This window comes from Silene latifolia, chromosome X (assembly GCF_048544455.1).
Source record: "Silene latifolia isolate original U9 population chromosome X, ASM4854445v1, whole genome shotgun sequence".
NCBI classification, from domain to species: domain Eukaryota; kingdom Viridiplantae; phylum Streptophyta; class Magnoliopsida; order Caryophyllales; family Caryophyllaceae; genus Silene; species Silene latifolia.
The window spans coordinates 65,071,021-65,083,663 of NC_133537.1; the positions used below are offsets into that span (position 1 = coordinate 65,071,021).

A 12,643-nucleotide genomic window follows, 5' to 3' on the forward strand; every position below is an offset into this window, starting at 1 on the left:
AACGGATTAGATACAGTTTTTAGGTACCCAAGCTAGGTTGGGTCCCTTAAGATTAGTTACTCTATACACTAGATCCTTTCGAATCCAGACTTGTCTAATAACCGTTTTTCTGACTTTAGGTTTATTTGGCTTGGGAGGAGTTCTAGGGTTAGGGTTTTCTCTAGGTCTAGGAATTTCTCTAGGTCTCTCTTGACTATTTGCCTTGTGAATAGGTTTACTGGGTTGAGATCTACAAGGGCTTTGTGAAGTGCTAGGCTTCTTAGAGTAGTCAAAGGCCATGTCATAGAACCAACGAAATTTATTGTTTCTTTCTTTGTTAGGTTCGTTAGTGGGGGTTTCCTTATCCTCGACAACTGTGTCAGCAGTTTTGGCATGTTCGGCATTTTTTCTTATATCATGAGCTTTTTTGACACAATTGATTTGGATGTGACCCGTATGACCACAGTAATTGCAAATCAAGTATTCAGAAAGATCAGCATACTTTCTTTTTCTAAAATCAGAATCCGAAGGTGTTGATTTGCATTTAGAGTGATCTCTACGGCTGTAGCACTCATGTCCTAATCCCATCTTCATATTATTGTCAGATTGTTCGGTTAGGAAGTTTAGGACTTTTGTGCTACCTTCCCACTTGTCATGGACCTTTCTAGCGTGTAAAAGTAGGTCTTTTAGGGTTTTAGTTTCCTCTTGACATTTCGTGTGATCTACATCATTGTCCTTTTTAAAGTTTTCACGAAAGTCTTGGAATCGTTTGTTAAGAATGAACACAACATCGGTGTGGTGTTTCTTAACATTGATCATATCGGTCTTAGATTCTTTCAATTGCTTTGAAAGAGAATCTATCTCTTTCTTTTGATCCAAGATTACTTCTTCATTAGATGTGACCTTAGCTTCCAAGAGTTCTTTGACTTTTCTAAGTTCTAAAGTTATAGCTTCATTAGCTATAACTTTGGCTTGAAGGTGCTTGATGTTAAGCTTTAGGTCGGAAGTTATAGCTTCATTAGGTATAACTTTGGACTCTAATTCCTTCTTTTCAGCCATAGTTGAATCTAATGTTGTAGCTTTCTCAGCTATAACTTTAGATTTCAACTTCTTAGCTTTAGTCTTGAGAGTATGATTCTCTTCCGCAATTTCGAGAATCTGTTCCTTTAGATCTTTCAATTCCAAATCCTGTTCGTGACACTTATCAAGAGATTGTTCGAAGAATTCTATTAAAGCACTTTTAGACAGTTTCTTAACACGTTTTTTGAGTTCAAGATAACTTACCTCTTCATCGTCATCTTCGTCTGATTCTCCAAGAAAGCAATAGTTTGAATGAGAGTTGGTGCTTTCATCGTCGCTGTCGTAGATTAGGTCAAGACTAACGCTGCTGAGACAAAGGTTGGCTACTTCGTCATCTTCGGATCCTTCATCATCTTCTGAGTCAAGATCTCCCCAGCACGAAGCCATCATTACTTGTTTGAATTCTTTCTTTGTCTTCTCGCGTTTCGCCTTGTCCTTGATTTTCTCCCATGTTGGACAATCCTTGATCATATGGTCGGATTCTCCACACTTAAAGCAACCTTTGTTTGCAAATGATGACTTTGATTCTGTCACTTTCTTATTGAACGACTTGTTGTTGTTGTTGTAAGATGATTTTGCTTGTTTGTTTCGAAAGATCTTATTTTTGAAACGGCGTGTAAACAAGACAGTTTCATCCTCTAGTTCAGAGTCAACTTCTTCGCTCTTTAAGGCCATACTCTTATTTTGGCTTGGTTCAGCGTCATCTTTATTAAGAGTAATTTCATGGGCCATGGGAGCACCGATGAGTTCTTGATAGGATAAGTTTTCAAGATCTCGTGATTCCTCCATTGCAGTGACTTTAGCTTGCCACTTCTTAGTCAGGCTCCTAAGAACCTTTCTAGCAATGTCCTCAGTACTGAATTTTCTTCCTAGGTTTTTCAGTTCATTTATGATGCTTGAAAACCTTGCGGACATACTATCCAAGGACTCATTAGGCTCCATAATGAATAACTCGTATTTTTGCATTAGCAAATCTATTCGGTGCTTCCTAACAATGGAAGTACCTTCGTAAGCTAATTCAAGCCCATCCCATATCTCCTTGACCGTAGAGCATGAAGAAAACCGATCAAACTCTGTAGAAGTCATTCCGTTTTGTAGGAGACTTATTGCTTTGGAGTTCTTTTCGGCCTTCTTGTAGTCGGCCTCGACATAGTCCTCTTCTTTCTTTTCATATGTAGTGCCTTCCTCGGATGCCACAAGAATTTTGTGCGGTCCGTTTTGGATAATCCTCCAGCACTCCCAATCGTGACCTTTCACATAGTGAGTCATCATGTTTTTCCATAATCCATAATTCTTCCCATCAAAGACAGGACACTTGAGATATTTGGAATCCATTTATCACGTGATAGGCAACGGAATATAAAACGATAAGATAAATGAAAAACAAGATAGATCAGCCTCTTTGCGGTTAGGCAATCAAGAGCACGAGGCTCTGATACCAATTGAAGAGTCTATTGATCCAAAATACTCAAGAGGGGGGGTGAATTGAGGATTTAAAACTTTTTAAAGCTTTTTCGATTGTGCGTATGTAATTGATTATTTAAAGTTTATTGGTTAAACTTTAACTAATCAACTAACGATTGTAAGCAAAATAAACAAAACAAACGAAAGAAGAAGAGACACACGGATTTTTGAAGTGGTTCAGTTTCACAAGTCGAAACCTACGTCCACTATTCTCGATTAATAAATTTAGTACCTTTCTACGGATTACAAATTTACTAACCCAACTCGTACAACTAACTCTAGCTGTAACTCAATGAGTACCGTTAAATACTCGAGTGACTAACTTACGCTAATAAGAAAGCACTAATGATTCTAACAAAGGTTCACGTTAATGAACAAGTTAAGAATTCAACTAAGCACTATTATCTTATAACGATAAAATAAGAACGAATGCACAAGTTTATAATTCACACGACCTTTTGATCGAGGCCATTTCGTGTTCACAATTAAGCATATGTGGTCGTTGGTCAATGGTCGATACAAAACACAATTTATACTTCACAAACAACTCTACAATTAGTAAAGAGGCAAGTAAAGGTCGGATCCCAAGGGACGGGTATTGAAATGAGAATTCTATTGCAACTAGTAGTGTCTAAGGGTGTCACAAATTGAGTTGGTGTAGAAGGTCACTAAACTAAAATAACAATGAAAATAAACAAGCAAGATGAATAAAAAGGGGTGTAAACAATTGATTAAAAGCACTAGGGTGTCATGGGGTCATAGGGGAATCATGGGATATGATCATACAAACATGTTCTCAAGTTATAAGCAAGCAATTATTGTTGTGATGGATTGAGTTGGGTTATATCTTACAATCCTAGGAAAGTTTGGGTCCTGGAGCCGAATCGATTAGATTGTACAACACCTACAAGTCGACTTAATCTTTCCTACTCAACACATGCATGGTCTAACAAGACTCGAGTTGGGTTATGTCTTACAAGTCTCATTGAAAAGATAGAAGATGATAGTAAATGCAAGGATTCATAGGCTTAGCATTTCATCAAATATAACATGTGCATGTATTAAGATCAAAACAAGCAAGCAAATAAGATATGAAAGCATATTGATTTAAGCATGAATCATTCCCCATGTTGGTTTCCCCTAATCACCCATTAAACCCTAGCTAAGAGACTACTCACTCATTATCATGTTGATCATGCTAGCAAGGTTGTCAATCATACCAACAATATGAAACATGATGAATAAATGAAAGTAATTAACAATTAATTAAAAAGGGATTAAGAGATTATACCTACTAATGATTCCAATAATAAAGCAAGAATAATAGAAGTACTTGAATCCTAGATTGAGAGGTTGTCAATCTCCCAATAATAACCCAAATAATCTTCAATTACCCAAAATAAAGGAAGAACAAGAGAGAGATTAAAGAACTAAAACTTGGATTAAAACTTGATTAATACTTGATTACAATATTGAAGAGAGATTTGATTGATATTAACTACACTAATTATTGATAAGAAGAACATGCTCCTCTAATTAGCCTAATGGGGTATTTATAGTGAAAATTAGGGAGGATGCATTAGGGTTAACTAAGGGCTAAACTAGTAATTACACTTTTTAAGTTGAGCAAGGAGGACCCGGTATTTTTCGAGAGAAGGGCTTCTCTTTTCGTAGCTTGAAGAATGAAATCCGTCTTTGTGCAGGAACGTGCGGATTAGAGTCGGGACGGCCGGATTTGGCTGTGCAATCCGAGCGGATTCAGGAGAGGGACGCTCGGATTGTTGAGGGGGAATCCGAGCGGATTCCAAGGAGAGACGCTCGGATTGTCCGGGCCGGACGGACGGATTGTCCGCAATCCGTTCGGATTGTTGGTCAGCGTCAATTCTTCTTCTTTTCTTCCCTTTTCTTCATAAATTCCTTGGGGATTTCCTTGGGGACGCAAGGATCCTTTCTCAACATTGTTCTTCTACTATGATATGTACAAAGGCCTTCTAGTCTTGTCTCTTCTTGATGCTTGGTCATTGAATACAATCAATTTAGCCTCATTTTGCCATGAAAATGCAAGATTCTTACTCCTTTCCTACCAAGGGATCAAAATCTCAAAGAATATGCAAAACAAAGAACTAAAGATAAGAAATGACCCAAATAGGCACTAAAAAGCATGGAAACAATGGTAATTCGGGGGCTAAATATGCGCCAATTATGGTCACATCAAATATCCCCAAACCGAACCTTTGCTCGTCCCGAGTAAAGAGGTGACAAAGACTAGGACCAAAACTAACCTATCCTAATAATAATAGCCGATATGAGACAATTAGCGGGTCTCACTCCGCCCCTTCAACTCACAACAAGACAACCATGAGGTAGGATGCCTTCTTGCAAGGCAAGGTGGGTCTTGCCAAAATGGCGACACATCCAAACATTAAGCACACAAAATCAAGTAATGGATGCATCTACAAAAGAATAGCCACTTTCCTCATCTAAGTGGCGGAAATTATCTACAAGGGAAGCAATTCAAGGGTACACAATCCTTCATAGATGCAATTTGGTCAAACTACTAAGCCTAGAAGGATACCAATAAATCACCTCCAAAATGTGTCAAGCTAGGGTACCTTTGTCCTCAATCGTTAAATGCTTTTGTCAAGAGTAGACTCCCTATGGTGTTAGAAACACTGGAGGATCGCGGAATTCCCCCTCTTGCCTAGACAAGAAGAAGAGTCGTCCCCTTTCTACCATGCACAAAAATGGATACGATGGATAAAGGGATCAATAGATATTTGAGTTTCACTTTGGGAGTTTGCTTTTTTTTTTTTTTTTCCCCAATTTCATGTGGCATTTGACATTTGAGAACACTTTCTTTTTTGCCATTTCTTTTTGATTTTTGGCATTTCAATACTTGACAACTTTTTGCATTTTCTTTTTGAACATTTTCAAAGTCACCCCAATTAGTAACGAGGGTGCCTTGCTTTTGAAGCTTTAGGAGTCTATTTTTGCTCCTCTTTTCATTTGATGCATTTTTGCAAACTTTCTTTCACTTTTCATTTCTTTGAACTCAAATTGATTTCTTTTTGTTTTGTGCCCATTCCCTTTTGTTGACAAAAATATGGTAGAACATGGATGATGGATGGAGGTATGCATGGTTTCAAGGGTCACCTTGGAATAAACGGTAGCCAAGGAGTTATCACACCACAAGGTACTCTTGACTAGGCCTTAAACCATGGGTCAAAGGATACTAGAATGACACATCCTAGGGTGTTTTACAAGTATTCTAACAAGCAAAGTCTTAAGAAGAAAAAGCATCTACTAGGGCCTATATACACTTGTCAAGCTTCCCAAGTAGACGGTTTCGCAAAATTTTTCTAACATGCAAACTACATGCCATGATGCAACTAACATATACACATCCTAATGCAAATGATTCTACCAACTAATATACCATATAATCTAAATGCAATCCTAAGTTCACATTGTTATACCGCATCAATCAAAATAAAGCCACATAGTCATTAACATAAAGAGGAAAAAGGAGATTGGAAAGATCATACCATGCGGTCTTCAATATCCTCATGTATCGGATGTGGCGTAGTCAATCAAAGTGAACAAGGATAAAACAAACACAATATATACAAGACAATATATACAAAGGAAATGAACTTGTTTTTGGATTTTCAATTTTCAAATTTTTATGATTTTTTTGAAATTTTTCAATTTTTATGGGTTTTTGAATAAGAGTTAAATGTTAGAATTCCCATCCCCACACTAATATGGGCATTGTCCTCAATGGCCAAAATGATGGAAATTATGCAAAGATGATGCATGATTTCTATACTAAATGCAATTCTACACTAAGCTATACTACATGATGCATGGTTTTTGTTATGACGGAGAGGATAATTTAGATTACCTCCCGTTGTGTATGCATCAACTTCCCCAAACCAAATAAGACACTATTGCTAATGTCAAAGCATTGGGGTAGTTTATGCACACACTATGCTATGCATGAAACTAGATTGTCATTTTGGATTTTACAAATGGGAACAATAAAGAACACCTCAATGGTACCGAGGTGTGAGTCCTTTGATGTTGCTAGGACTAAACCAACAATGATCAAAATGAAATAAAATACAAAGAGATATAGACAAACCGTGGGAGAGTAGGAATCTCCAAGGCTTGCTAGTCCTCCATCATGCTATCATCATCACCACTTCCCTCATGAGAAGTGGTCACATTGCCACTTTCCTTGGCACTTTCTTCTTCACTTTCTCCATCATCTTGTTCATCATCATCTTCACCATCTCTTTCTCCATCTCCACTTGCTTCTTCCTCAATATTATCATCAATTTCTTCACCATTTCCAACAACCTCATTGTCTTCCACCACGTCCCTAGATGCACCTGGAAACAAGGCTTCTTTATCCGCCCAACTAGGCAAAGGACAAGATGGATCAAGGAGTCCTTGCCTAGCTAAATGTAGGAGGGGAGGATATTGAGCCAAATATGCATTCTTCCGATCTTCATAAGCTTGCTTGTGCATTGCTTGCATAAGAAGAGTGACATAGTCTTTCCCAATTTCAACTCCTTGCGGTTTGAACTCTTCATACACAAAGGGGTAAGGCGGTATAACAATGGAAGAGGAGGGGGTTTCATGATCACCCTTTTGTTGTTGAATGATGTACTCGGCTTCTTCGGATAGGGGAAGTAGATAGTTGGTCCGGTGGACACTTAGGCGACAAATCTTCGAGGGTAAGGTGAACGATCTAGCTTCACTAGTTAGCCATCCATATTTGGTGTCAAGGGGGTTTTGTTTTTGTGATGGAGAGGATGAGGGTTTTGATGTTTAGGGTAGTGTTTATGAATGAATGAATGAAGGAATGAAGGTGGGAGGGTATTTAAAAAGGTCGAAATTTTCGAAAACGCAGGGGCAATCCGTGCGGATTAGGCCCAATCCGTGCGGATTCTGCAGCTTCAAAATTTTCAGAAGCTCGCCTAAAGACGGGCGGATTCTGGGGAATCCGCTCGGATTCTTCTGTGATGGGACGGGCGGATTTGCTTTAGGACGGACGGATTTCAGTCCAGAGAAATTTCTTTGTTTTCTTCAGCTGCAAAGACGGGCGTCTTCTTCACAAGACGGACGGATTTCATGAGACGGGCGTCTTTCCAGAAATCCGCTCGGATTCTTCTACAGTCAAGAAATTTTCAATTTCAGCTCGGCTCAGACGGGCGTCTTCTCGGCGGGACGCTCGGATTCTCGAGACGGGCGGATTCTCGGGAATCCGCTCGGATTCTTCCCCTGTTGTACACGGATTCGCCTTCACCCGTGCACAATGCATTACCCTTTACCATTCTTCCATTCTTCTTCATTTCTTGTGTTCTTCGTTGTGGGGGCATTACTAAGGCATGGATAGCCTAGGCAATTCCCATCCCCACACTAAGGTAAAGCACTACACATCAATTGAAATCGTTAGTCCCTCCCTCACTTCTCTCTTACATGACAATTATTTTGATCAAAGTAAATAAAAATCCAAAAATGACAAAAATGCAATACAAGAATTGAAATGTAAGTTAGGGAGTTAGAAATATTTACAAGTGGTGGTTTAGGGAGGACTCCACCAAACTCTCATTCTTGATGAGATGTCAAGGGGGCATGTTCAAGGTGTTGTTGATGTTGCTCAACACCTTGAAGAAGTAATCAAAAGCTTGTTCATTATTGTGGTAGAGGTCCTCAATAGACCGTGGCTCTTGTTGTTGATCATGATCGATGGCATGCCCAATGTAGGGATTAAAAATCCCTTCAAACTCGTCGTCCCAAAGACCACAAACTTCATTGAGTTGATCATTGAAAATCTCTTGCTTAGATGGAGACAACTCTCCCAATTTCTTTTCTTGGCCAATGAGGCCATCCTCTTCTTCCTTGGTTGATTTTGATGAGCTTTGCAAGCTCTCCTTGTCACAATTCACTTGCTCTTTGAATGGAGCATCTTCAATTTTCTTCCTCCATTGGAGTTCCGATTTCTTCCTTTCATCTTTTCGGCTATAATGATCAATCATGAAACATGGCTCATGTAAACGAGGAGCTCTCATGGTTTTGTCAAGATTAAAAGTTATGCTTTCATCTCCCACTTCTAGAGTGAGCTCTCCATGTTTCACATCAATCACCGCACCCGCGGTGTGTAGGAAAGGTCTTCCTAAGATGATTGGAATGTTGGAATCTTCCTCCATATCAACAATGACAAAGTCCACCGGGATGAAAAACTTCCCAATTCGCACGGGGACATCTTCCCATATCCCTAATGGTGTCTTCGTCGATCTATCGGCCATTTGGAGTGTGATATTGGTGCATTTAAGCTCTCCCATTCCCAACCTTTTACTTACCGAGTACGGCATTACACTCACACTAGCCCCTAGATCACATAAGGCTTTGTTGATCGTCGTGTCGCCAATGGTACACGGTATTGAGAAGCTTCCCGGATCCTTTAACTTTGGAGGTGAACTCCCTTGAAGTATTGCACTACTCACCTTAGTGAAGGCGATAGTCTCAAGTTTCCGGATCGACTTCTTCTTTGTGAGGATATCTTTCATGTATTTTGCATAGGCCGGTACGTGATTGATTAATTCCGTGAAAGGAATTGAGACTTCTAAGTTCTTCACAATCTCCATGAACTTTCCAAGTTGATCATCAAATTTGGGCTTGGCTTGACGACTTGGAAAAGGAAGTCTAATCACAATGGGCTCCTTTTCTTTGGCCTTGTCTTCATTTTTCTTTGAACTTTCTTCTTTTGATGATTCCCCTTTTTTGGGGCTTTGCACAATTTCTTCCTTTCACTAGCTTCCACAACTTCATTCTCAACTTGCTCCTTCGGTGCTTCATATCTTGTACCACTTCTCAAGTGAATGGCACTAACCGTTTCATGTCTAGGGGGATTACTTTGAGGTGGTAATTGCCCCTTTTGTCTTTGTGAGCTTGAAGATGCTAGTTGAGTCAATTGTATTTCCAACATCTTGGTGTGAGCTAGAATGTTGTTGATGGTGGTGTCTTTTGCTTGGCTATCTTTTTGCATTTGAGTGAAAAATTCTTGTTGATTCTTTTGCATTTGGAGGACCGCTTTTTGGACATCAAAACCTTGGTCATTTTGGTGATTGTATGGATTTTGATTTTGGTAACCTTGGTTTTGATTGTAAAAGGGTCTTTGATTTTGATTTCTCATGGGTGGTGGAGTGTATGTTGTTTGAGGGTTTTGAATATTTTGGCTTTTGTATGAGAGATTTGGATGGAACTTGGTGTTTTCATTGTAAAAATTTGAATAAGGGGTACCACTTTTGTAAGCTTGGAAAGCATTAACTTGTTCGGTTGTTCCCCTACACTCACTTGGGTCATGACCCAAAGTTCCACAATTCTCACATATCCCACTTGGGATTGATGAGGATGCCGTCATGGCATTGACATGATGCTTTGATGATTTTGAGTTTTCCTCAAGTCTAGCCATAGCTTGTTCAAACTTCAAGTTGATTGTGTCAATGTGAGCACTAAGTTGAGCACCCAATTGAGTAACGGAGTCCACTTCATGTTTTCCTCCTCTAGTAGCCTTGCGAGGTCTACTATATTGTGAATTATGGACCGCCATTTCCTCAATCTTGTTCGATGTTTGATTGTCATCAACCTCGGTGAACATTCCATTTGATCCCATATTGAGAATGTTCCTAGAATCTTCATATAAACCATTCCAAAATTGTTGCACTAAAAACCATTCGCTAAGTCCATGGTGAGGACATGAGCGACAAATACCTTTGAACCGCTCCCAAGCTTCATACAAAGATTCTTCATCCCTTTGCTTAAAACCCGTAATTTGAGCTCTTAGCATGTTAGTCTTTTCCGGTGGGTAGAATTTTTTGTAGAAAGCTAGAGCCAACTTCTTCCAAGAATCTATTCCAAGGGTGGCCTTATCAAGGCCCTTCAACCATTGCTTTGCGGTGCCGATTAACGAAAAAGGAAATAAGACCCATCTAATTTGGTCTTGAGTCACGCCCGTTTGAGAGATAGCATCACAATAATCGCAAAAGGTTTCCATATGAGAATGAGGGTCCTCACTAGGCATTCCCCCGAATTGGCTCCTCTCAACTAGTTGGATGAAGGCGGACTTGGCAATAAAATTACCGGTGAGATGTTGCGGTGTAGGAGTACCATTTGGTAGATTCTCCTCGGTGGGTATAGAGTGTGACGAGAATTTAGGCATTGTAGGTGGATTTTGTGGGATATTGTGTAATGGGTTTTCTTCTCCTTCTATTGCGAAAGGATTGACAAACTCACTAGTGGGTTGAACAACTTCACCAACACCTCTCAAATTCCTCCTAACAAGTCTCCTATTATTCGTCAAGGTTCTTTCGATTTCACGGTCAAAAGGTAACAAATCACTTTGTAACCTTCTAGACATGCAAAATATCAAACAACTCGAAAACAATTAGAACAAACCTTGAGGAGTTTTACTTCCCCAAGGTGAAGAAAGACACAACTAATAACAATAAAAAGAAATCTTAAATCAATTAAACACCGTCCCCGGCAACGGCGCCATTTTTGATCGAGGCCATTTCGTGTTCACAATTAAGCATATGTGGTCGTTGGTCAATGGTCGATACAAAACACAATTTATACTTCACAAACAACTCTACAATTAGTAAAGAGGCAAGTAAAGGTCGGATCCCAAGGGACGGGTATTGAAATGAGAATTCTATTGCAACTAGTAGTGTCTAAGGGTGTCACAAATTGAGTTGGTGTAGAAGGTCACTAAACTAAAATAACAATGAAAATAAACAAGCAAGATGAATAAAAAGGGGTGTAAACAATTGATTAAAAGAACTAGGGTGTCATGGGGTCATAGGGGAATCATGGGATATGATCATACAAACATGTTCTCAAGTTATAAGCAAGCAATTATTGTTGTGATGGATTGAGTTGGGTTATATCTTACAATCCTAGGAAAGTTTGGGTCCCGGAGCCGAATCGATTAGATTGTACAACACCTACAAGTCGACTTAATCTTTCCTACTCAACACATGCATGGTCTAACAAGACTCGAGTTGGGTTATGTCTTACAAGTCTCATTGAAAAGATAGAAGATGATAGTAAATGCAAGGATTCATAGGCTTAGCATTTCATCAAATATAACATGTGCATGTATTAAGATCAAAACAAGCAAGCAAATAAGATATGAAAGCATATTGATTTAAGCATGAATCATTCCCCATGTTGGTTTCCCCTAATCACCCATTAAACCCTAGCTAAGAGACTACTCACTCATTATCATGTTGATCATGCTAGCAAGGTTGTCAATCATACCAACAATATGAAACATGATGAATAAATGAAAGTAATTAACAATTAATTAAAAAGGGATTAAGAGATTATACCCACTAATGATTCCAATAATAAAGCAAGAATAATAGAAGTACTTGAATCCTAGATTGAGAGGTTGTCAATCTCCCAATAATAACCCAAATAATCTTCAATTACCCAAAATAAAGGAAGAACAAGAGAGAGATTAAAGAACTAAAACTTGGATTAAAACTTGATTAATACTTGATTACAATATTGAAGAGAGATTTGATTGATATTAACTACACTAATTATTGATAAGAAGAACATGCTCCTCTAATTAGCCTAATGGGGTATTTATAGTGAAAATTAGGGAGGATGCATTAGGGTTAACTAAGGGCTAAACTAGTAATTACACTTTTTAAGTTGAGCAAGGAGGATCCGGTATTTTCTGAGAGAAGGGCTTCTCTTTTCGTAGCTTGAAGAATGAAATCCGTCTTTGCGCGTGAATGCTGGTGCGGATTAGAGTCGGACGGCCGGATTTGTCGTGCAATCCGAGCGGATTCGGGAGAGGGACGCTCGGATTGTTGAGGGGTAATCCGAGCGGATTCCAAGGAGGGACGCTCGGATTGTTTTGGCTGGACGGACGGATTGTCCGCAATCCGTTCGGATTGTTGGTCAGCGTCAATTCTTCTTCTTTTCTTCCCTTTTCTTCATAAATTCCTTGGGGATTTCCTTGGGGACGCAAGGATCCTTTCTCAACATTGTTCTTCTACTATGATATGTACAAAGGCCTTCTAGTCTTGTCTCTTCT

The 12,643-nt window shown here is 39.2% G+C and overlaps 1 non-coding gene across 1 annotated transcript; it reads left to right on the forward strand.

Annotated features, from left to right (window-relative positions):
• Positions 1 to 10,274: 10,274 nt before the first annotated feature.
• LOC141625954 (small nucleolar RNA R71) lies at positions 10,275 to 10,381 on the forward strand. Its single transcript, XR_012535693.1, has one exon. It is a non-coding gene; the product is annotated as a small nucleolar RNA R71 (small nucleolar RNA).
• The last annotated feature ends 2,262 nt before the right edge of the window (positions 10,382 to 12,643 follow it).